The 23,003-nt window shown below is 45.9% G+C and overlaps 1 long non-coding RNA gene across 1 annotated transcript in view; it reads left to right on the top strand.

The window, feature by feature from the left end:
* The first annotated feature begins 211 nt into the window (after window positions 1-211).
* Window positions 212-23,003, top strand: part of LOC140849650 (uncharacterized) — a 31,940-nt gene continuing 9,148 nt past the window's right edge. The window contains exon 1 of the long non-coding RNA XR_012131783.1: window positions 212-927. This is a non-coding gene — a long non-coding RNA (uncharacterized lncRNA). The remainder of the gene's footprint in view (window positions 928-23,003) is intronic.

Here is a 23,003-nt window from a genome sequence, read left to right on the forward strand (position 1 = left end):
GACGGAGGGACAGGAGGTGCTGCTGTTCTCCCAGGCTCACAGGAGGCATAAGACTTTTCTTCTGTCACTTATGTGGCCAGTGCTGGGTAACCAGCCCCGTGGGAACATCCCAGAACCCCAGGCAGACACCACTAATTAAGGCTGGGTCTCTGTCCCCAAGAGCTGGTTATTGGATTAGGAAGGAATAGGGGCATGGCAGCTATCGGGACAGCGTATACCCCAGGATTTCAGGGGCTGGAGAAGGCCCTCCATTCCCACCCTTTCTGCCCATTCTCCACATCTTCAATCCACCAGGGGAACAAAATGGTATTTTTCTATCTCAGGCCTTTGTCAAAATATACCTTCCTGCCTCTTCTCAATCTCTTCTTGGGAGTTCTTTTTGGTGGGTGAGTGAGGGGAATGAAGTGCAGAGCATCCCGGAGGGAAGCAGGTGCTACGGAGAGATAAATGAGGATCGGGGGGTGGGGGGGGTGGGGGGCAGAGGGGGCACCATCACTGTTTTACCAACTTTGGGGCCAAGAGGGCTAATGACAGAGAGGACAGACATCCAGTCACAGATGGACTCAGATACTGGGGACAGGCCGGTCTCAGTATCAGGGATCAGATCAGTAACCGGCTGAGGCACAGGGTGCTGCCCTGAGCGCCGCCATAGAGGCCCCCCGCCCCCCATGCCAGGGCGCCCCCTGGCTGACCCCGGGAGCCGCAGCCCTGAGCCTCAGGAGCCCAGTCTTCCTGCCTCTTCCTCCCCCTGCCCATATTCAGAAAGCTTCCTAGTCCGACAGTGACCCAAAGCAGAACGATGTCTCTCTCTGCAGAAGGAACTCCTTACACGGTCCGCATCCCTTTAACAACTATCTGCCTTTCTCAGTCCAGATGGACACCCTCCAGCTTGCCCTGAGAACCTTCTTTGCAAATTATCCACAACAGGTATCACAGTTTCTTGTTTTCCCCTCTCCCACTCCCCTTATATTTCAGGCCCCTGAAATGTATCTAAAAGGATCTGTGGCTCTTCCTGCGCCTTTCTTATTCTGCTCTCTCTGCCTGCCCTGCTGCCCTCATGCTGTGTTAAATGTTAATACCTTCAGAGACAAATTTAAGAGGTCGTGGAGAAGTGCTAGGCTATCATCTCCTGAAACTGCACGTGGAATTTCCACCCCCGCAGAACCTCCAACCTGCAAACCCCTGACATTTCTGAACTTTGCTTCATCCCCTCAGTACACCACTCCATCATCTGTCTGTATGTTTTGTTTATTATGCCTTTAAATTACATATCCCCCTAAGAGAGGAAAAAAAAGTTCAACAGGGAGAACAAAGAAAGTTGAGGCCTTTTAAAGTACTTTTATGGAGGCTTTTCATGAACTTTACAAACAGTAAAAAAACAAGTGTGAAAGGATTTTTCAAGGAAGGAACATGCTTTTGCAATTTGCTGGAAGTTTTCCCTTGTGTTCCAGAAAAGCAGCCTCCCCATTACTCACCAGGGAAGCACGCAGGCCAGGGAGGAAGGGGGCTCAGCGAATAAAAACAGACCTTCCCCCTGTCCATGTGCAAATAGCACTTAATAATCAAATTGAAAAACACACAAATGAAATTAAAACATTTTCCAAATGGGCTGCAGTCCTGAGGCCAGACTTCATGGGGCCGTGGCCTGCAAATTTGTATCTTTGCCTTAATTGGGCTCCAGGCAAAGTGGCTGTGGGGGAAGCCAGATTCTGGTGTCAACGGGAGGGTAGGACCCAGCCACTGGAGGCAGGGAGGCCAGCTGCCTTGCTATCTAGCCTCTCCTGTTATCTCTTCTCCAGGGTATCACCCATGACCTGGCTCTCAGTCTATAAACCTGCTCAGACCTCCTCCATAGGGGAGGACCTTCGCTTGACCCATATCTGCACTGAGTTACGCACTACTTCACTCACTTAGCAGACAGACTCACTATCTTTTCTCCAATCTTAAAGCAAAAACAGAAAAGCCCTTAAAAGCCAAAAACTTCTCCTGACCTCACTTCGCCTTTGGCTTGACCCCATCTCTCTGCTCCCGTTTCAGTTGTGCAGCTGATGGTATTCAATTACTCCCTTCCTGATTTTTCCTGCACCCCAGCTGGTTGGGATTTTGCCCACCGCACCTACCAAAGCTGCCCTACTATGACCAAAGTCAGCCTTGGGAGGATAAACTCAAGTCTCAGGCATAATCTCTGACCTCCAGCAAGAGGACAAGCACATCCTCCTGGAGACCCTGGCCTCACTGGGCTTCACCCTACTGCTTTCTTTGGGTGCTCCTCCTTGGCGCTGGCCAGTCCTTCAGAATAGCCTTGGCTGGCCCCTCGTTTTCTCCTGACCTCTTGCCTTGGAGAACCCCAATGCACACTCCTGGAAATTTCTCTTTACACTTATTCCCTTGGTGATTTCGTTCAGTCTTGTGGCTTTGGAATCGATGAATGTACTAATGGCTCCAAAATTTTGATCTCCTTTCCTAGCTTCTCCCCTGAACTTCCTGACTTGTGTACCTAATGGCCTACTCAACATGTCCACTTGGATGTCAAATAGACATTTCAAACTTAACAAGTTGAAAACTGGGTCAACCCCAAAGTCTTTACAATGACCCTACACACTGTACCTTCCATTAAACTTTCTCACCTCCCTCTAGCCACACTTGGCCCTTGCCATTCCTTGAAAAGGCTGGGCACGGTCCCCCTCTGAGGCCTTCACACTGTCTGATCCCTCTCCTTAAAGGCTCTTTCTCCAGATATCCACACAGCTAACTTTACTTTTATTTTTTCCCAAACCAGGAACTAATCCAATGCATTGTTGTGGCTGAGTGTCTTCAGTCTTAAAAGCTAGAACTTCCCCACCATGATCTCTGTTGGTAGCATTTGACACTCCTTCCTGTTACCTTCAGTTCTCTGCTGGTTCCCTGACTATGCCATTCATAGCACCTTCTTTTCTGTTTGTTTTTTATTAAATAGGTGTCATTGACACACAATTTTATGCTCAGGTTTCACATGAGCAACATTGTGGTTACTACATTCCCCCTATTATCAAGTCCCTATTCCTCCTCTTCAACCTGCACATACCCCATTACAGTCACTGTCCATCAGCATAAACCCTCCTTTGGGGTTGTTTATCCTTCCTCACTCATGGGGCCATCTGAAATGTCTTCTTCCCCCAGGGGTCATCCCCTGCTACCATCTCTTCTCACTATGTACAAATACATTTTCTCATACTTCTTTATCCAAATACTCACAAATTTATACTCAAACTACCTGCTAGAATCTCCAGGTGGATGCTATTCATTCTTCCCTTCTCTTTCTCTCCTAACCTTTGTCTCCAGAACCAGCTATGTGACAGGCATTGCGGACGAAGTCAAGAACAAGGCAGATATATTGCCTGGCCTAACAGAGTGCACTGTCTATCAGGAAAGAGACTACAGGGAGGCAGGCTAGAGAGTGGGCAGGGGCAATGCCTGCAAGGTACAGCAGGTCACACGGAGGACTTTGGCCTCTCGCTAAGAGGACGAAGAAGCCTATGATCAGGAGTGGTCAGTTTGCCTTCAAGGCAGTCACTAAGACTACAGTCAGATGTACACACCCCAGTATAAGCAGGGAAGAGTTGATGATGCCATCTCAAAATCAGCCCAGCCTAAAGTGGTAATTATCTTTTCCTAAAACCCGCTCTAGTTTTTCACAGCCAACAAGCCAGTTATCAAGGCCTGGAGCTGCTGGCTTGGCTCAGGGGCTCATGACGGCTGCACCTGTATTCTAGGTGGTCCATCTCCCTCTCCTTCATCTTCACTATGGACAGGATGGGCTTCTCTTCTCTTCTTGCTCCCCCATTCCCAACCTTCAGAGTTGTTTTCTCCAAGACTAAGAGAGTTACACACTGTTTAATGTAACTTAAGAAACACCTCTACGCCACATGTAGGTGCTGAAACTGTGCTCACTGATTTACTTTTATACCTGGAGACATACATGGAATGTTTTTCAGACCTTTCAATATCAGAACAGATGTCCGTCTTAACTTTTTATTCCTCCTCTTCAACCTGCAAGCCCCCAAGTTCCTTCTGTCCCCCATCCAGCAGCTGGATTGGTGCTGCAGAGAGTGACTGACCCCAGGGAGGGGCATGCTGCGACGGCGAGGGGAAGTGTGGGGAAGAAGAAACAAAAAACTCAAGGAACTAGGAAGGAGTTGAGTAGGATCCAAGGAGGAGCTTCTCGGGAACTCTGCTGGCTGAAGGGTGGCTGTGGAGCTGTCCTGAAGGGGAGATGAGGTTGCCACCCCAAAATATGTCTCTTTGGCATAAGGATTATTTTAAGCTGATTATTTTTCAGAAAAAGCAGACACAGGAGAAGCTCTGATAGTGGAGTATGAATTAACCTTTGTCAGAGATGTTTACATGTATAAGGGAAATCTTTTTTAAGGGTATCTCCCTTCCTGCACAAAGAAAAGGATGATTCTAAATCTCTAGAAACTTATCAATGGAGAAAACATGGACTTACATCTACATGACCATGCTCTTGTTATTATAACTAGCTCACCCCAATATCTTCTTTTGTCTTTAGTTAGAAATGGTGTTTAAGGTGGTGATTTGGCCATTGCAGGAGTTACTCAGTTTTCCTGGATCTCTATGTATACAGAAGGTTTAATATTAAACTCGTTTTTATTTTTTCTTCTTCTTAATCTGTCTTTTTTTACAGGGTTGTCTTGGCCGAGCACCTAGAAGTGCAGAGGGAAAATTAGTTTTCCTCCCCCCCTGGTCCCAATATTTTAGAGGTTACTATGACATGGGGAGAGTTGAGCTGTCCAAGTGGTCCACTTGAGACTTCTCAGCACACTCCAGACTCGAAGTGGGCTAGACTATAATACTTGAACTTTATTAGGAGGTGAGTGAACTTTCTTCACAGGTATAAGTACACATGTGTGCATGTGCTTCCCTGGTTACTGGAGGGACCACCCCCCAACTGTTCCCCCCCTCACATATGTGAGCCTATACCTGGATTCCTCCAGTATGGAGGACAACAGTCAGTAAAGGAATGAATGAATATGCAACATAAATCCTGTGCATAATGATATGTTGGATATATCATCGTCTCAGGCAGGTGAGATGCTTTCTCCTTTCTGACAGTCCAAATCACAGGCAAAGAAAAAGCCAAGATTACACACTAGGGTATCTGGGAAGGAAAGACTGAGCTGAGAGGGTGGGAGAAGAGCCAGGGAAAGGGGGAAAAGGAGGGTGGCTGGGGAGCTAAGACATATCTTTTAGGTTTCCCATGACTCTCCTGTAATTACTAAATTCTTTGCCTGTAGGAGAGTGGCTCTTCAAAGAGCTGAGAAAATGCTTTTTAATTCTGAAAGGGAGTGCATTCCAACTCTAAAACTCACTCTGTTCCCCAGGTTCTCAGCCTTGAGCTCAAGTAGAAAGGTATGAGTTGGCCAGGTTGAAAATACAAAGGAAAGTTCAGCTGGCTTGAGCCTTCCCATCAGGGCTGTGTAGGTAGATGTGTAACAGGGTCAAAAGGGTTGCATTTCAGAGTGGTTAAACATGGTGAGTCACCTCATCAGAGACTTCCAAGGACATAAGGACCCTGTGGCAGCCTGAAAGTACTTCTAAGTTTGGATCAATGTGTTGGATCTTTCCCTGGAGCAAATGGACAATAAAAGTCAACACTGACTAATACTCCTTGAGTTCCAACAGAGGTTGGGCCTGAAGAGCCTAGAGGCAATCCCTAAAATAGTTGTTCTTACATATTTATGAAGTTCCAACATTGGGCTAGGCATGTTATCTGGAAGAAAAAGATAAACAAGGTAAGCTTCCTTTTTACTGAATTATAGTTTAGTAAAGCAGGAATACAGTGTGATTCAATGAAGGAAGAACTGTAAGAAAGCATAGTATGTGGGCTGAGGGAGTGCAGAGGAGGGCATGGCCACCTCTCCTTGATTAAATCATGAGAGGGACTTTTGAAATGGTTCTTTGTGGATCAATAGGAGTTTTTCAAAAAGAGGGATCAAAGATAACTATGGGCTGAGTCTCCAGCCAAAAAGAACATGTAACATAAAAAGACATGGGCAGAAAAATAGACACTACACCAGTGTTCAAAGTGGCATTATCCACAACAGCCAAAAGATGGAAACAACCCAGCTGTTCATTGACAGTTCAAGGGATAAACAAAATATGGCCTCTACATGCAATGGAATATTATCTAACTTTAACAAGGCATGAAATTTTGACATATGTTACAACATGGATGCACCCTGAAGATATTATGCCACGTGATAAAATAAAAGACACAAAATAACAAACATTGCATGATTCCATTAATATAAGATACCTAGAATAGCCAAATTCATAGTAACAGAAAGTAGAATGGTAGTGGTTACCAGGATCCTGGGGAAGGAGAAATGGGAAGTTAGTGCTTAATGGGGACAAAGTTTCAGCTGGAGGTGATGAAAAGTTTAAGAGATGGAAAGTGGTGATGGTTGCAGAACAACGTGAATATACTTAATGTCACAGAAATGCACAGCTAAAAATGGCTAAAATTATAAGTTTTATGTTATGTAGATCCTACCACAATTTTTAAAAATTAAGGAAAACATTTTATGAGGCCAATATCACTCTAATACCAAAACCAAAGACAACACAAAAAAGAAAATTACAGACCAATATCCCTTATATAGATGCAAAAATACTAAAAAAAATTAGCAAATCAAATTAAAAAATACAAATAGATCATCCATCATGATCAAGTAGGATTTATTCCAAGTATGCAAGGATGGTACAATATTCAAAAATCCATCAACATCATACATCACATCAACAAAAAGGACAAAAACCACATGATCATCTCCATAGATACGGAAAAAGCATTCAACAAAATCCAACGTCCATTCATGATAAAAACTTTCAACAAAATGGGTATAAGGGCAAGTTCCTCAACATAATAAAGGCTATATATGACAAACCCACAGCCAACATCATACTTAACAGTGAGAAGGTGAAAGCTTTTCCTTTAAGATAGGGAACAAGACAAGGATGCCCACTGTCCTCACTTTTATTTAACATAGTTCTGGAGGTCCTAGCCATGGCAATCAGACAACACAAAGAAAATAAAAGGCATCCAAATTGGTAAAGAAGAAGTTAAAGTGTCCCTGTTTGAAGATTATATGATATTGTACATAGAAAACCCTAAAGAATCCACCCCAAAACTACTAGATCTAATAATTAAATTCAGCAATGTTGCAGGATACAAAATTAATACACTGAAATATGTGGCATTCCTATATATAATGATGAACTATCAGAAAGAGAAATCAAGAAAACAATTCCATTCACAATCGCATCAAAAAGAATAAAATACCTAGGAATAAACCTAGCCAATGAGGTGAAAGATCTATACCCTGAAAACTACAAGACACTCATGAGAGAAATTAAAGAAGACACCAGTAAATGGAAATTTCCATGCTCATGGATAGAAAGAATTAATATTATCAAAATGGCCATCCTGCCTAAAGTAATCTACAGATTCAATGCAATCCCTATCAAAATATCAATGGCACTCTTCAATGAACTAGAACAAACAGTTCTAAAATTCATATGGAACCACAAAAGACCCTGAATAGCCAAAGCAATCCTGATAAGGAAGAATAAACCAGGGGGATTACACTCTCTGACTTCAAGCTCTACTACAAAGTCACAGTAATCAAGACAATTTGGTACTGGCACAAGAACAGACCCATAGACCAATGGAATAGAATAGAGAGCCCAGATATAAACCCAAGCACATATGGTCAATTAATACATGATAAAGGAGCCATGGATATACAATGGGGAAATGACAGCCTCTTCAACAACTGTTGCTGGCAAAACTGGACAGCTACATGCAAGAGAATGAAACTAGATTATTGTCTAACTCCATACACAAAAGTAAACTTAAAATGGATCAAATACCTGAATGTAAGTCATGAAACCATAAAACTCTTAGAAGGAGATTTGGGAAAAATCTCTTGAATATAAACATGAGCAACTTTTTCCTGAAAGCATCTCCTCAGGCAAGGGAAACAAAATTAAAAAATGAACAAATGGGACTACATCATGCTAAAAAGCTTCTGTACAGCAAAGACATCATCAGTAGAACAAAAAGGCATCCTACAGTATGGGAGAATATATTTGTAAATGACATATCCGACAAGTGGTTAACATCTAAAATATGTAAAGAACTCACATGCCTCAACACCCAAAAAGCAAATAACCCTATCAAAAAAAATGGGTGGAGGATATGAACAGACAATTCTCAAAGAAGAAATTCAGATGCCCAACAGGCACATGAAAATATGCTCCACATCACTAATTATCAGAGAAATGCAAATTAAAACCACAATGAGATATCATCTCACACCAGTTAGGATGGCCAGCATTGAAGAGACTAGGAACAAATGCTGGTGAGGATGTGGAGAAAGGGGAACCCTCCTACACTGCTGGTGGGAATGTAAGCTAGTTCAACCATTGTGGAAAGCAATATGGAGGTTCCTCAAAAAACTAAAAATAGAAATCCTATTTGACCCAGGAATTCCACTCCTAGTAATTTACTCAAAGAAAACAAGTTCTCAGATTCAAAAAGACATATGCATCCCTATGTTTATTGCAGCACTAATTACAATGGCCAAGATATGGAAGCAACCTAAGTGTCCATCAGTAGATGAATGGATAAAGAAGAGGTGGTATATATACACAGTGGAATACTATTTAGCCATGAGAAGAAAAAAAATCCTACCATTTGCAACAATATGGATGGAGCTAGAGGGTATTAAGCTCAGGGAAATAAGGCAGGCAGAGAAAGACAAATACTAAATGATTTCCCTCATTTGTGGAGTGTAACAACAAAGCAAAACTGAAGGAACAAAATAGCAGCAGACTCACAGACTCCAAGAAGGGAGTAACGGTTATCAAAGGGGAGGGGTGGGGGAGGGCAGGTGGGGAGGGAGGGAGAAGCAGATTGAGGGGTATTATGATTAGTACACATGGTGTGTATGAGGGTCATGGGGAAGACGGTGTAGCACAGAGAAGACAAGTAGTGACTCTGTGGCCTCTTACTACACTGATGGACAGTGACTTCAGTGGGGTATGGGGGGGACTTGATAATATGGGTGAATGTATTAACCACAATGTTTTTCATGTGAAACCTTCATAAGAGTATTAATGATACCTTAATACAAAAAATTTAAGGAAAAATGTTTCAGAGAAAGGAATGATTGTGGTATATTTGGAGAAAGGTGAATACAATAGGTATGGACAAAACTTCAGGTGTGGGTCAGACTGACAAGCTAAACTTAGTCCAGGTAATGAAAAGGAAGTGAAGCTTTAAATTAGGGGAATGAAAAGTTAGTAGAGATTTGGAGCAGGAAAGTACTGGGGCGTTTTAGGAAAGGTTTAGGCTTCAGAGAAGAAAGACTAGAAGTGAAAGGCTAAGAGGACTACTGCAGAGCCCATGTAAGAGCGGATGGGAGTTGAACTTGCCATGGAGGTGAAGAGGAGGTGAAAGCGTCCAGAGAGGAAGTGGATCAGCAGGAATGGGTGTCTACAGAACTGAGTGTGACCTTGAGGAATGGGAATTCGAGGCTTCCAGGTCAGGGATCTCAGGAAGAAGAGTGTGTGTTAAGGGGAAGAACACAAATTTGATTTGATATATACTTTAGTTAAAATGCACTTGTATTTAGTGCCATGTGATTATATCATGTCTTCTGTTTGTCTCTGTTTCTTCCACTGTGTTATTCTGGTCTCTAAAGCCAGATTTTTAATCTCACAGATCTGTTGCATTTATTCATTCATTCAACAAGTATTTACTGAGCACATTATCATTGCTTATGGGACTTTTTAAATCTTCAACTCCTTTGCATCCAATACCAAGAATAAGCAGTAAATCTAGGCATGGGATCCAGGCGCTCTGCTGCTCGGTTCTTGCCTTTCCACCCAGAGTAAAAAGGCAAGGGGTATATGAGGCTCTCTCTCTCTCCCCTCGAATCTCATGTAAATTCTCACACCAACTCTATGACTTTGGTGCTGTTGTTATTTTCCCGGGAGGGAAGGGCTATTCAGAGACAGCAGGAAACTTTTGAAAGTGATGGATGTATTCACTACGATCATGATTATTGTTTAACAGGTATGTAAGTTAAAACGTAGCAAATTATACATTTTAAGTCTGTGAAGTTCCCTGCATGATACTTATACCTCAATCAAGCTGTTTTATAAAGGTTTTAGTCCATCACAAAAAAGTTGCTTTTGATAAGGTGTCATTTGCTGAAGGGAAGTCAATAATTTAGTATTAAAAATATATATGTCTTTCTGTGTTTCCCTTCATTTCTTGTCTTACCACATTGACCCCTGTTTCCCAGATTTTTGGTGGCTACTTTTTCCATTCTTCTCCATAGTTTCTTTGGTTCAAATTGCTTCATTTTGTTTGTTTGTTACAGGTATGATTTATATCGATGAAATTTACCTTTTCAGTGTACGGTCCTGCATGTTTTGACAAACATACATATGTGTGACCACCACCACACTCAAGATAGAGAACATTTCCATGCCACAAATTCCCTTGTGCCCCCTGGAAGTCAGTCCTCTCTCTCAGCCCTGGCTCCTGGCTCCCACTGGTATATTTTCTTTCCCTGTCGTTTGGCCTCGTACAGAGCATCAGGAAAATGGAATTACGCAGTGTGTAGCCTAGGAACCTGCTTTCACTTGGCACAGAGCTCTCAGCCTCGCCACTGTTGACCTTGGAGCCACATCATTCTTTGTTGTGGGATCTGTGCTGTGAATGATAGTATATTTAGTAGTATCCCTGGACTCTACCCACTAGATTCCAGTAGCATGTCCTTCCCCAACTGTCACCACCAAACGTGTATTCAGACATCGCCAAATGTCCCCTGGGGGGCAAAATCAGCCTATTGAGGACCACCGACTAGCACAATGCATCTGAGATCATGTGTGGGTTGGTGTATCAGTTCCGCCCTTTTGACTCACACAATTGTGACTACAACTGCATACTGTCTGCTTAAAATACAACAATGCAGAAAAAACCCAAAGGAACTGAATGGGCACAGACCTGAATGCGGTTGGAACAGGCCCCTCTGGGATGAGGACTGAGCCGGTGCAAAGACGGCAGTTTCATTTTCCTTTGGAAGCATTTCTTCCTCTAGAAGAGACATGAATTATCAAGTCAACTGCTCAATCTGAATAGGAGGTTCAGCCAAAATATCTACTGCTGTTGAACTCCTACAATAGCCACACTCAGGTGTCACCAAAGGTGTCACCAAAAGGTCAGTGGCATGAAGGACCGTTCCTCTTACTCACAGGCAAGACGAGCTTCTCGGTCTCTCTCCTGGTGTCTTGTGTGCAAACCAGGGACTATAGCACTAGCAGGGCGATTGGTGTGGCTCTGAGCAAGTGCAAGGAAATGAGGAAAGAAAGCAATGTCAGCCTTCTGCAAGTGGTGGGGCGCGCACAGCCATCTCTCCTCTCCGGTTTCCACTGTTTGCTTGTTGGCTCATTTGTGCATATTTCATGCCGTCTTGTCTACCAACGGCCTGCACCCACTTAATTGCATGTGACCACACATCTGCTGTGTGGTGAGCAGCCATCAATGCACTCTGGTGGGGGAGGGAAATGCTGTCCCAAATTCTGGAGCAGGGAATGGAGCTAAAAACACCCTGTGCTTGGCCAGACAGAGTGCATTTGACATTCGTGCTGACTGGATGGGGGCACTGAAGTTTCTCTTTGAAACAAAAACACTTCTAGGGAAAGAGTTAGAGGAATCAGTCTTTGCATTTTCCTTTGGAGAAACACTGTTTGTAATAATAACCATCACATGATTTTGCAAAGCTGCATTTGTTGACTGATTAAGTAAACAAGTGAATAAATTTAGTATACAGCTGGGCCAAGGCAAAACTGGGAAAGCGATAAAGCTGGTATGAGTATTTCCAGTCTCTATTTTCAGGAGTCCTTTTCTTGCTTCTTAACAATCAACAAATATTTAATGAGCAACTATTATACTGCAGGCCTCTTACTGGGTGGTAGGAGTATAGGAATGGTATATGTATATAAAAGCATTGCTTTGGACACTGATTATATTACAATTTAATTTGTCAGTTACACTTTGATAAAGCTGAAAAGAAAAAAGAAGCACAGGAATGATACAACAGTCTTCACCCTCAAATAGCGGACAGCTGTGTCCTGAGGCTAGCTGTGATGGCTGGACCACTGCGATGAATGCACAATAGAGGCACAGATGCAGCTCCTGCTCTTCATTCTCCGGCTCTGCGTTCTCTTGTTGTATGGGTGAGACTTTTAACTCTCTGGTGCTAGACCCTACATTAATTCATTCAACAAATATATGTCATACACTGTTCTAGACACTGAGCATGGCATATGAATGACAGAACGGATGCCTGTTCAAGTGTAGTGGCATATAGAGCGGTGGACAAGAGAGGATAAAAATCTCTATCTCAGGGTCTACAGTACAAAAATGAGTAAGTAAACTATATGGTAGGATCATATAAAAAGACATAAGGCAAGCAAGAGAAATAGGAAAGGAGGGGATTGGACCGCCCTTTTCACTACTTTTCAGAGTAGTCAGAGAAGCCCTCATATTTGAACAAATACTGGAAAGAGTTGGAAGGTCAGGTATCTCTGGAAAGAGCATTTCTGACACAGAAATCTGCAAGTTCAATGGTCCTGTGGTAGAAGCATGGTGTATGAATAACAGTAAGGAATTCTGTTTAAGGATAGTGGAGTAAGCTGGGATGAGAGCAGAGACAAGGTCCAGGTGTGGACGTCAGATGTAGAAGTGTTTGCAGGCTCAGAGGACTTTGGCTTTCGTTCTGTGAGTGACAGTATGTTCTATGGTCTGAATGTTTGTGTTGAAATCCTAATGCCCATGTGATGGTATTAGGAGGTGGCACCTTCAGGAGGTGATCAGGTCAAGAGGGCAGAAACATCACAAATGAGATTAGTTCCCTTAGAAAAGAGACCCCAGAGAGCTTCCTCGCCCCTTCTACTGTATGAGGATAAAACAAGAAGTTTGTGACCCAGAAGAGGGCCCCCACCAGACCATGTTAGCACCCTCATCTTCAATTTCCAGCCTTTATTTCTGGCATTTATAAACCCCCCATTCTGTAGTGTTGAGTTATAGCAGCCTAACCAGACTAAGAAAGCATGCATGCTTTTGGACTGCTTGGAGCATAGCTCCTCTGACTTACACTAACAGGAACTCACGCTGGTTGCTGCATTGAGGATAAGCTGTAGGGAGCAAAGCTGGGTAAAGTTAGGGTACTCTTAAAGTATTCAGATGTCATAGGATGGTGGCTTTGACAAGTGGAGATGATCAGAAGTGATTGGGTTTTATACACATTTTTAGGTAGCGCCATTGGATTTATTGACAGGTTGGAAGTAGGGTGGAAAAGAAAGAGAAGAATAAAAGATGATGCCAAGACCATTGGTCTGAGCAACTGGAAAGATAGGATTTCCATTTACTGAGATGGGAAGACTCTGGGAGAGAAAGGTTAAAGAGGAGGGTCAGGAGTTTCACTCATTTTTTAATACGTGAAGGTGAAGGTTATGAATGAAGCCTATTAGTAATGAAAGTGCTGATGCCCAATGGGCAGGTGGTTAGAAAAGTCTGCAAATCAGAGGAAGGGTCTGGGCTACAGACGGGAAACTGGGAGTCCCCAGGGCACACAGATAGCAGGAGCGAGGGTGAGACTGCAAGGGAGTGAGCACAGACAGAGGGAAGACAAGCTCTGTGGACTCAACTCTGGAACCTGCCAACACTGGGAGCCTGAGGAAACTGAGAAGGGCAGTCAGGGATATAAGGGGAATTGTCTTGGAATTCAGGAGAAAATAGGTTAAGTAAGGTGGGGTCTGGAACTATCCACTGGCACCATTAAGGTCATTGTCAACTTAATAAGAGCAATTTGTGGAGTGGTGGGATGAAGGTTGAGTGGAGATGGTTCAAGAAGAACGGGATACAGACAACACTTAAGGAAAGTTCTGCTGTGAAAAGAAGCAGAGACATGGGGGAAAGGCCAGAAGGAGATGCATAGAAAAAGACTTTTGTTTAGAAGGTGGAAGAAACTCCTGAATATATATGCAATGGTACTATGGAGTATTGATGATGCACGAATTGAATTTGTGAAGCCCTGACTTTAAGATTATGCAATAGGGTGCTGCAAAATAATTAGGGAGATTGGGTAGTAACACAGAATACTTATGAAATAATGTTCTGTGGTTTAAAAAAATTAGAAGAAACATAATAGAATGGACATATAAATGCAAAGGTGTAAAATTAGACCAGCACATAAACCGAGATATGAGGGAAACATGCAGCATGATAACAGTTACTTTGAAAGTAGCAATTATGGGCCATTTTTTCCCTTTTTCAATTTTTAGTCATTCTATAATATTTTTGTTGGTTTTATAAAAATATTTTTTAAATGAATCAGTGTTTGTAACCTCACACCTTTTGAGCATGGTGATGGGAAGAAAGACTTTGTGCAGATAAAATGTATAATGGAATTTAAAGTTGATCCATTTGATTTGTTCATTCAGTGGGTGTTTATTAACCACCTGCTATGCTTAGGCACCTGGGATAAAGCCCAGGTTTCGGTGAACAGGGCAGCTGGAGGTCCCAGTCCTCAGGTTCACACTCTGGTTATCAGAGAGCACAGGAGGCAGCCCAGCAGACTTGAAGGATGGAGAATTTTTTATTCCAACAACACCTGCCCTTTGGGTACAGAAAACCTTGACGTAGAACTGGAGGATCACCACCCATCACCACCCAGAGGGACCATTGCAATAACTGGTCTCCTGCCTTCCTGGCCCCTCCCTACACTCCAGATCGATCTTTCTGCTAAGATACCACAGGGTTGGCCTGCCTTGGCTGTGTGTCTTGTGTTGGCATCACCCATGCTCCCAGCTACAATGTAGCTTTTGTGCACATGGAAAATTCCTTTCCCAAGGCTATGCCTAGCGCCAAAGTTTGTGTTCCCAACCACATTGCTAAATCACCTCCAGATCCCTGGCTATATCATCTCTAGGGGCTATCCATCAGTATGCCCATTTTATGACAACAATAATCCTTGGAAAACACCATGGAAACATGAAATAGCAAGCTGCTCATGATGATTTTTAGATATTCCCTAAATTCAATCTTGGGACCACTCAACAGTAGATGGTATACTTTGGAACTCAAAGGTACTAGAGACCTTGGAAATAACAACTTGTTCAAGTCTCTTAGGGAAAATAAGAAATAGTGCCAAGACAAGAATAAAATGCCACTCATATATGTGGAGAAGCACCATGGTAGGGGAAAGACATGGGCTGCAGCATTAGATAGACCTGACTTAACACCTTGACCTCATTGCTTATTTGCTGTGCAACTGGAGCCAAGAACAATCCTCATATGCACCTCAGTTTTCTCATCTATAAATGAGAATAATGCCATTGTCATCAGGAGTAAAGGAATTAAGTATAAAGTATGTGACATTTTGGAGGTGTTTCATCGAAGATGATTTTATTATTTCCTCTGCACTCTTATAGAAGTTAGGCTATTAGTGATGTGAGCAGGGTTTATGCCTCAGTGCACACTGCATGTGAAGATGTGGCCCCAGCTATTGTCCATCCATGTATGACTGGATGTGGCTGGTAAAGGAGCTGGTTTTCAGAACAGCATTCTGGTGGAAGGAGAATGAGAAGGCAGTTTGGTGATATGTTCCTAGATGGGCAAAAGGGGAGTCAGCCTTGGATATTGTTCCCTGATCCTGTCCCAGAGATGTGAGTTTGAGGAGGGGCTGCAGGAAGGTGCAGAATGAGTTGTTTTTATAAAGAGCTGTGTGATACAGAGAACTGTAGAGTGCAGAGGGCAGCTCCTACTTCTGAGATGGCTGGTAAGGTACCATCTCCTGGAGGCCTCAGGGGTACACAATATGCATCAAAGGTTGGCAGCATGGAGATGGTGAAGACTGGGCAGCATTCTCAGTGGGAGAAGCATTCCTTTGCAGTGGCTTTTGAACATCACTTTGGAGAGCTGGGCAGTCTTTCTTGAGCTCACATGAGATTCAGCCGGGGGATGCAGAGAAAGTACCAGCAGGACGGTGAGTGGACAGGACTCCTGCTCTACTGAGCAGGGACAATATGCAGGTTGCTGCCATGAAAGTGCCCCATGAGGTAGTGCTGGGCCTCTGCCCTGGACTCATTCCTTGCCTTTCCCCTGCTCTGCCCTGCGTGATAGTGGGCTGCCCTCACAGGCTGTGGGTTTGAGGCCCCTTAACATGGGCTGAATGTCTGTGTGCCCCTCAAATTCCTATGTCGAGATTGTAACCCCCAATGTGATGGTATTGGGATGTGGGGCCTTTGGGAGGTAAGCATGGAGGGCAGAGCCCTCATGAATGTGATCCCTGTCCTTATGAAAGGGACCCCAGAGAGCTGTCTGTCAGTCCTTCTGTCAAGTTGGAGACAGGGAGAAGACAGCTGTGTATAAGCCAGGAAGCAGGCTCTCACCAGACATCAACTCTGCCAGTGTCTTAATCATGGACTTCCCAGCCTCCAGAACAGTGAGAAATAAATGTTGTTTAAGGCATCCAGGCTCTGGGTATTTCTGTTACGGTGGCCTGAACTGACCATGAGCCCCTGTAGCAGTGGGCTTCTGGCCAGGTGGAGCCAATGAGAAGCACTTGCAGGAGCCAGAGGATTGGAAGAAAGGAAGAAGCTAGTGTCTGGGTAGCTTCTCCAGCAATGACTCTGTCTTCTCTGTGGCTTTAGCTCATGCCAGTCAGGTCCGTCATAGCTCTAGCTTGCACTGAGTCACTTTGGTCCCTGGGCTTTATAACTTGGCCTCTTCTCTTGCCAATCCGGCCTTGAGGTGGCAGTGACCCTCTGCTGTTGCTCACTGGCCCCTATTTGGCTCTGCTCATCTGTCATCAGTATAACCAATTTGTTCTGTTATAGAAACTGGAGGTGGGGTCTGTTTTCCTGCCTAGACTATATGGCTACACCACCAAGTTTCCCATAGGCTGAGGAGGACTGAGGACTCTCAGGTTATACCTATTTTGATGTATATGTAAAACGAAGGAAGAGGACGTTGTTAAATTTAATGAGATGCTAAAAGTGACGCTGACTTGAATTATTCAAGTCTTACTAATCCAAAAGTCTTCCTACCCTAACATCCCCAGGAAATAGCACGCTCATTCCAAAAACCCAACAAGATGATTCTCTGGTCTTTCTTCCCTCAGCTTGAGCTCATGTGAACTCTGACTCGCATGGTTTGCATCCCACTGAGGTTAGGGCATTCAATTCCATTTCAGTTTTGCTTCCTTCTTGGGGGTAGACAGTTACAGTAATGGCTCCGCATGGAGCCAGAGCTCCCTCCCTGGACCACACCCTGGTGGAGTGCCCTCCCACACTGACTCGGAGCTTGGCATGCATCATGTTTCTCCTAATGGGACAGCAAATGTAACACAAGCAGGGACTAGAAAAATGATTGTGAGTGGAGCCCTCCCCTGTCTTGCTGCTTCTAGGATTCAACCACGGTGTGAGGAAGCCGAGGCTGGTCTCTGGAGATGCATGCCCAGCTAATGGCCAGAATCAACTGCTAGGAAAGGAAGGCGATCTTAGACTATCCACCCCATTTTGAACTGCCAAATGACTGCAGCCAGATGTTCCCAGGTGTGATGAGCAGAAGAACCTTCCAACTGAGCCCAGAGTAAACACTGACTCCCATAACCCTGAGTAAATGAAGTGGTGGCTGTGTTTGGCCACCGAGTTTTGGGGTCGTATGTTATAAAGCAAAGGCTAATTGACACAATTTTTTCTACCTTTTGTCCTTTCTACCAACTTGCAAGCACTTTCATCCTGTTAATCAACCCTTCTGGAAGACAGTGCCCCCTGCCCTCACTGAAGGTGCCTCAGCAGACCTTTTACCAAAGGAAACTCACCTGCCACCCAGAAGCATGAGTTACATGAGCAAAGATCCAGTAGTCACCACTCTACTGCTTCCCTTCAAGAGTTAAGCCCTGACTTCATTGCATGCAAAGTTTCCTCTAAAAATTTTTTTTGGAAAAAAATGTGGTTTTGCTTCCAAATGATGTTCCAAAGCTCTCTGGCTCAGCAAGGAGTAATCCCTCAGCTGGAAACACAGAGATGCTGCTATTTTAGTACAGCACCAGGCCTCTGGCTTCTTGATTCTGCCACGGCTGCCCATGCTTTTTTATGGAAAATGAAATCAACTGCCTGAGACAGAGACCACTCCAAAGGGGTATTTCAGACAGGAGAGGCCCTCTGACTTCCTTCCATTCTGCCGCTTTCTACTCAATGCCATAGTCCCCCAGCCAAAGACAGATCTTCTCGTTTTGGAGCAGTGAACTTCTAACCTGCTGAAGTGGAGGCCCATCTGTGGTCCCTGACCCGCTGGCCTCTCCGCACTCGTCCTAATTGTTCTCTGATGAAGGCTGAATGTAAGCCTATGTAACACTCCAAAAATGCATGGCTGGCCGACCAAATATTAACAAGAGAGACAGCTATGAGAAAACAATATGCCTGTTTGCTCAACCTCCCTTTCTGCCAGCAGACTGATGCTGGAAACTTTCCCACTCTCCAAAGGAAGAGGTGCTTTGCTAATCCTGCCAAGTGTCAAAAGGGATAGCACTGGAACAGCTTCCTCTGGCTAGTGCTGCTTTTCAGACGCTCCCTTGGTAGAAACTCCTGTGGATTTGGTACATAAAACACTGTCCCTGGCTCCACTGTGATGAAGGGTTGCTTCTGAGGGAACTAGTTGCCTTTTCTCTAGCACTGCTCTTCCCTGAAAGATTAGCTGTGCAAAGGTACCTGAGGAGAGTCAGAGGCCACCTCAGGTACTAGAGACGTCTCACTGGCCACAAGGAAAGAGACTGGGGCTTGGAGTTAGGCCACCAGGTTCAGGGTCATTGGTCTAAATGTGAGCTGTGACCACCTCTCAGGAAATGCATTCAGAATCCAAGATTCCTAGGCCTTATTAATCTGGGTCAAATAAGGCTCATGATGACAGTAGCAGACCTGGCACCACTTGCTTCTCTCCCTCTACCCAAAGTTCCAGAATGCTCCCTTCTGGTCTCTTGTCTTCCAGAACACCTTCCTGGTCCAGCTAAATCATGCCTGGAATCTGCTTATCTATTCCTTCCTCCTTGGTGCCCCCACTGTCCTGGACATCCTCCTGTGGAGAACTTCTACACTTGGTTACATTTGTTTGCAGGCTTGTTTTCTTCTAATGGACTCTGGGCCTCCTACAAGGAGAGGACATGTCATATTCCATATCCCCAGCTATAAACCCAGCATGTGTACTTAGTAGGCACTCAGTAAATATCTTCCTTTTCCAGTTAACTCAGAGAAAACAGCATGCTCAAGGTCACCCAAAGGATGAGTGCTTCAGCTTGGATTTGGACAAAGGTTTGTCTTAATTTAAGGCCTGTGACATTCAATACTCCACCTGGCACCCCCAGTTAGTGACCTCTGCCTCCCCACCACACACAATACACACATGTCATAAGATAGCATGGATAGAATTACAGAGCATCAGAGATGGAGGCAATGTAAGACATCATGAAAACCAACTTGTTGTTTAACAAATAAGGAAGCTGAGGCCAAAGAGATGAGATCATTTGTGTGAGTAGACATGCTTTAGACCAACATTACGATTTGGTCTTATGCTATTCCTGTTCATCATCATACGCAATTTAATTTAACCTGTAGCCCCATGGAAGATACACAGCTGAGTGATACACAGTCCCTGCCATCAGAGATCTCAGTGTAGTTGGGAGAGAAATGCAAACAAGGCCAGAAATACAGGACAGGACACGAGGGATTCAAAGTAGTTCAGGCCCTCGGAAGGAGGAGAAATCATACTGACTGAATAAAGTCAGGCAAGGCTTTGCCCAGGAGGTGATATTGAGATAAGCCGTGGCAAAAGGTTAGATGATGGAAAGGTCAGGCGGAGGCACAGCACGTGCCTGACGCAGAGGTAGAAAAGGCATCCTGGGTATCAGATGAATGGAAACCTGTAAATTGGCCTAAGGTGTAGGCTTTGTCTGAAGGTACAAGACAGCAGGTGAGGCTGCAGGGAAACTGGGGGTTGCTTCAGGGTGACAACAGCAGGCACGAAACAAACGTGTCTGCACCTGGTGTCTCAGAGGAGAGAGGCTGCTGACAAAGCCCTTTGAGAAAATGAGAAGGAACTGAGACCTGGGGATTTACGGAAGACCAAGAGAAAAAGAAAAGTGAAGTCATTTGGAACTGATGAGAACAGAGTTCTTCAGATTGCAAGAGAGGGAGGGGGGATCCCACTTTAAGGCACTAATATGCTTTTCTCTTTGTTTCCCACTGTGGGGTTCACCCTTGATATCCATGTGCTTACAGCAGGAGGCATGACTGTGTGTGTGCGGTGAGGACAAGGGAAGGACGTGGGTGGGGGATGTCCGTGCAGATTCATATAGGTTACAGAAGGAATTCCAAGAGGAAATCCAGGCAATATTCAGTTTTGGTCATTCATAATAGGATTATGCAGAAAATTCCAGCCTTAGGAACCAGACCATTATCTTGAGAAGGGATTTTTCCAAATTATTCTTCTTCCTCCCTTAGTTTATTAAGACTAAGCCTGAAGCTCAGAGGTACATACCAAAGCCGGTCATTTATGGATCACAAGTGTCAGAAAGGAGGAAATAGAAGTAAAAGAAAACACACCCTTTTTCTGTACCTTAGAAATTTTTTTAAAAAGAGGAGGAAGTGGGCAGACTCAGATTAGCCACACAGCAGAATGGCCCTGCTGTCCCCATCTCTGGGCCTGCAGAGGGAGGGTGTTAGAGAGGTGAGTGTCGCTCCGGTACTCTGGTAGGAAGCCACTTCACAGGCCGCCCCATTAGAACTCAGGGTCCAACCACAGAAAAGGAGCCCTGGGTCAGCCTAGGGGAGGTCTGCAGGTCAGCTTCTGTAGGCCACCCCCAGTTCTACAGGGTGAGATGCTAAGTTGGGAGCCAATGGGCCCGACAAAGGGTGAGCTGTTTTGATACAAGGAGATCTCCCAGCCATGTCTAAGGAGCAGACTTTCCAGCTAAGACTGGAGAGCCATTGGAGAGAGCCATGGCCCAGCTGAGGCTGAGGGACACCAAACTGCCACCAGGAGCACTGCTTGGTCTGGAAGAACAGGCCACGGTTATAGTACTGGACGCCAGGAGGTCAAGTACAGCCCAGGCAAGAAAAAGGACATCTCCTCAAAGACCAGAGGATAGCACATATACAAGAGACTTTGTGGGGCCAAAGAACCCGCTGCTCCGGGGGCCTTGAGGGGAGCAGGCCCCCCTGGCCCCACCCACCTGTGGCTCTAGGGTGGGAGGCTGAGGGAGCAGGGGCTATCAGAGATGTGGAGTATTTTTCCTAAAGACTGAACAGTATCTGAAGGATTTAAAATATCAGCTCAAACTTAACTGGAATTGACATTTAGTTTATCCTCCCCATCCCACTAACTAGTGGGTGGGGCTCAGAGGAGAAAGACCAGATTAGTTCTGAGCGAAATAATGATACTCTATTTTCCCTTCACATCGGGAATGTGGTAAGTTGTATTTGTGCAACCTGGCTGCTCTGAGGTCTTGGGACATCAGTGGTGTTCCTAAGCCGGACTCTTCTGGCCCGGCGAGGGGGAAGGCCCCGTGGCTGCTCTCACATGGTGGGCTCTGAGCGGCGGCCTCCCTGCAGGCTGCAGGCCCCCCACTCATGTCGTGCTGAGGGCTGAGGCCTTGTGGAGAGCAGCCTGAGCCAAAAGAGGGGTCTCAGCTCCCGAGGTGGGAGCAGGGGGTGGCGCTGGCGGGGGGTGAGGACAGGAGGAAATTGTGCAGTAGTGGCAGGTAATGAGACAAAAAAAGAAAGGAAAGTAAGAAACTAGAAAGAGGCATAGGAAGATAGGTGTGGGCTTGGCGTCCAGAAGAGGAGCCGGAGCTGGCCGAGGACTTTGCCGCGTGCCCAGGGTGTGGAAAATGGCCCGTGGTGGTGCTGGGTAGCCAGAGTGTCCTGGGGAGGAGGGGAGGGGGTAAGCTACAAACTATGGGGAAAACCTCCAGTCTGAGCTTCCATGGACAGAGAAGGGCGGAGAGGGCAGGAGCAATCCTGTCACCGAGCCCTGAGCACGCACCCGGGGAGAGGGGCAGATGCAGGGCTTGGGGAGGCCCCCCCGCCCCGAGTGAGACCCCGCCCTCGAGGCCCAGGGGGCGGGCTGCAGGCCTCCGCCCGCTGGGGCGGTTGAGCGGGCACAGACAGCAGGGCCGGGCAGGGCTTCCCCGGCTGGGCCCCGGGGCTCCCCGGGAACCGGCTTTGCTCCTCGCAGCCCCGCCTGGGAGCCGAGCGGCGGCTTTCCGCGGGGCGCTGCTGCCCCCTCCCGGGAGGCGCTCCGCGGCCCTTGATGCTCCGGGAGCCGCGCGGCCCGCACCCCGGGCCTGGGGCGAGGGCGGCCGGCCGCGCTCCTCCTGGCCCTCCTGTGTCTGCGCTCTTATTCACTTAGTCCGCGCTGGCTCTGGGGGTCCGCCCGTGTCTGCGCCAGCGGTTCCCCGGCTTGTCCCGCACACAGCGGGGCCTGGTGGTTAAGGGGGCGCGCCCGCCCAGACGGCTGGCTAACACCCCTGCTCCACTGGGGCCCGCCGGTCCTCAGGCTGCCTGGGCCTCGGGTGCTCCCTGGTGAACAGGGATGAGGCTTGGCACCAGGCCGGCACTGGGTGCGTCTCAGGGACAGGGATCCTCACTGTTCGCCGCCTCTTCCCCACTGTCTCTCTGCCCTCCTCTGTCCACGGAAGCTCAGACTGGAGATTTTTCCCCGTTTTTCAGTGTACCTCCACTGGGCACTGGCTTCCCAGCACCACCATGGACCACCTTCCAGGCTCTGGGCACATGGCAAAGCCAGAGGCCCAGCTCTTGGTCCTCTCCTGGACGTTAGTCCCACACCTACCTTCCTAGTCTCTTTC

Source organism: Manis javanica, chromosome 5 (assembly GCF_040802235.1).
Source record: "Manis javanica isolate MJ-LG chromosome 5, MJ_LKY, whole genome shotgun sequence".
Lineage (NCBI taxonomy): Eukaryota > Metazoa > Chordata > Mammalia > Pholidota > Manidae > Manis > Manis javanica.